The sequence below is a fragment of the Myotis lucifugus genome, unplaced genomic scaffold (assembly GCF_000147115.1).
Source record: "Myotis lucifugus unplaced genomic scaffold, Myoluc2.0 scaffold_8964, whole genome shotgun sequence".
Classification (NCBI taxonomy): Eukaryota; Metazoa; Chordata; class Mammalia; order Chiroptera; family Vespertilionidae; genus Myotis; species Myotis lucifugus.
In genome coordinates, this window is record NW_005880012.1 from 1 (window position 1) to 3,218 (window position 3,218).

Below are 3,218 nucleotides of genomic sequence, written 5' to 3' on the forward strand. Positions count from 1 at the left end.
GGTACAGGTACATGTGAACGCGCTGCGCCCACCTTATTCTGTCTACATTCCCTACTACCCTCCGTAGGCAAACGCTATTACTGAAACTGATGTTATCCACCCATGTTTTTATGCTTTTACTACATATAAATGAATTCATAAACAACAGAATTCCAGAAGGATGTTCCTAAAGTTCACCTAGAAGACAAAAACTGAAAAAGAGCCAAGGGGCATTTAAAACGGAAGAATCATAAACGATAATGTGTACCATCAGATAAAATGTGTAGGTTTAAAACATCTGGTAGAGGATAGTACTGGCTAAAGAACAGACAGGTCAATAGAATAAAATAGTTCAGAAAAAGAAGCTATAAAATATATGCAGGCAGGGCAGTATCAGAAATAGGCATTCTTTTTGGTGTTCTGAGACTCAAGTTCTGATGTTGGGGGGAGGGTCCTACACATAAAACAAACAATTCTCCATAAGTCAGCAGGGTGCATGAGAATTTAACTTAATTCTGACTCTGTCTACCCAGAGATAACATCAGGTGGCACAGGTTAAGGGTTCGACTGCCCCCTCCCCCCTTCAGACACCAGTGGCAAATCCAGGTTGTTACCTATACTAGGGGTTCCCACATCCCCATCTTCGGGTTCAATTAATTTGCTAGAGCATCTCCTAAGTCAGAGAAACATTTTACTTACTAGAGCACAGATTTACTGTAAAAGGCTGTAACTCAGGAACAGTCAGATGGAAGAGATGCATAGGATAAGGTATGGGGAAAGAGTACAGAGCTTCCTTGCCCTCTCCGGGGGGCCACTCTCCCCACATGCTCACCAACCAGCAGGCTCTGGGGACCCTGTCCTTTGGGTTCTATGGAGGCTTCATTGCAAAGGCATGACTGATTAAATCACTGGGCCTTGGGGATTTCGCTGCCTACCCTCCCCACCCCAACCCTCAGGTCTGGAGTGGAGTTGAAAGTTCCAACCCTCTAATCAAATGGTTGGCTCCATTGGCAACTAGCTCCCCCATCCTTAGGGGCTTTCCAAAAGTCACTTTATTAACATAACAAAAGAACTTTATCACTCAATACTTAGGAAATTCCAAGAGTTTTGGGAGCTGTGAGCCAGGAATTATGGAGGAAGACCAAATATATATATGAGAAACATATTTTGGACATCTAAATGACCAATTACATATTTCTTATAAATCACAATATCATAGGTATCATGGCAAATCAGTGACAGAACTAATAAACAATCATTTGACCCCAGTTGGGGCAAAGTGTGGGAGGCAACCAATTGCCAATTAATCTGTCTCTCACATCAATGTTTCTCTATTCCTCCTTCCCTTTCTCTCTCTCTCTCTCTCTCTCTCTCTCCCCCTTCCCTCCCTTCCACTCTCTCTAAAAATCAATGGAAAAAAATATCATTGGGTGAGGATTAACTATATATATATAATAAAAGTGTAATATGCTAATTAGACCGGACAGAGGAATGACCTTCTGGACGTCATTCCGGACGTTCTTCTGGACGAAGCCGCTGCGGCTGGGGCCGAGGCAGGGGCAGTTAGGTGTGATCAGGCAGGCAGGCAAAATGGTTATGGGTGATCAGGCAGGCAGGTGAATAGTTAGGGGCAATCAAGCAGGCAGGAGAGCAGTTAGAGGTGCTCAGGCAGGCAGGCGAGTGGTTAGGGGTGATCAGGCAGGCAGGCGAATGGTTAGGGGCGATCAGGCAGGCAGGCAAGTAGTTAGAGACCATCAGGCAGGCAGGCTAGTGGTTAGGAGACAGCGGTCCCAGATTGTGAGAGGGATGTCCGACTGCCGGGTTAGGCCCGATCCCGCAGGGATCCCTGCGGGATCGGGCCTAAACTGACAGTCGGGTATCCCCTGAGGGGTCCCAGATTGCAAGAGGGTGCAGGCCGGGCTGAGGGATGCCCCTGCCCCCTCCCATGCACGAATTTCGTGCACCAGTCCTCTAGTATATATATATAGATAAATTTTTAAAAAAGACTTCAGAGATCACCTTTTCCCTGGTGTGAAAGGTTAGAGGAAGTATGGTTCTTTCCTTTTCTGCTTAAGCTCGAGTGGGTGCTGTTAAAATTGGCAAGTTTATGAAACCCTAGAAGGTGGTGCTGGTCCCAGCCGGTCGCAAAGGGGTCGTCCTGGAGAACATTGATAATGGCCCCTCAGATACCCACAGCCATGATCTAGTGGCTAGAATTGACTCTTATCCCCCAAAGAAGAAATTGTCGAGAGGTCAAAGGTCAAGTCTTTTGTCAAAGTTTATACCTACAATCACCCCAGGCCCACAAGGTACTCTTCTGAATACCCCCTTGGACAAACCTGTCATCAACAAGGATGGATCAGAGAGCCTGCTCTAAAACACAAGCCCAAAGGGAGACCAAGTTTGAGGCCCAAGAGAGGTACAAAACAAGCAAGAACAAGTGGTTCTTTCCAGAAACTGTGGTTTTAGATCTTTTTTGTTTCTGTCATTAAAAATCAAAATAAATTGCCCTAGCAGTTTTTGCTCAGTGGCTGGATCGTCTACCCTGGGACTGAAGGGTCCCAGGTTTGATTCCTGTCAAGAGCATGTACCTCGGTTGCAAGCTTGATCCCTAGCCCATACTCAAATGTCTCTCTCTGTCTTTTCCCCTCCCTTCCACTCTGTCTAAAAATCAATGGAAAAAATATCCTCAGGTAAGGATTAACAAAAAATAAAAAAATAAAGACTTCAACGGATATCTCACGAAGGAGTATGTCCAAATGATCAATAAATATCTAAAAAGATGTTTAATACACTTAGTCATCAAGGACAAATTAAAACCAGAATTAAATAATAGAAAGGACCTAGTGTTGACAAGAATGAGGAGTAAATCTGTACAACCACCTGGGAAAACAATTAGGGATTATCATCAGCTAAAACTATTAGGAATTATCATCAATGTTGGGTGGTTAACAGCCAACACTGGAAGCCACCAAATGCCCATTGGTAGTAGCACGAACAGAGCAAGCCCTGGAACAGGAGGGAGTAACTGGCTAGGGAATGAGAAGGCCTTTCCAGGCACTGGTAGTGCTTCCTTCTTGATCAGGCTGCTGTTTACATGATGTGTTCACTTTAGGAAAATTCATCAAGCTGTTCACATATGTTATGTGCACTTTTTCTGTATTATACTAGAGGCCCGGTGCACGAAATTCATGCACTCGGGGCCCTCAGCCGGATTGCTTGCGAGAGGGCACAGGCCA

At 45.0% G+C, this 3,218-nt stretch overlaps 1 pseudogene; it reads left to right on the top strand.

The window, feature by feature from the left end:
* Positions 1 to 2,080: 2,080 nt before the first annotated feature.
* Positions 2,081 to 2,448, top strand: LOC102443312 (annotated as a pseudogene).
* The last annotated feature ends 770 nt before the right edge of the window (positions 2,449 to 3,218 follow it).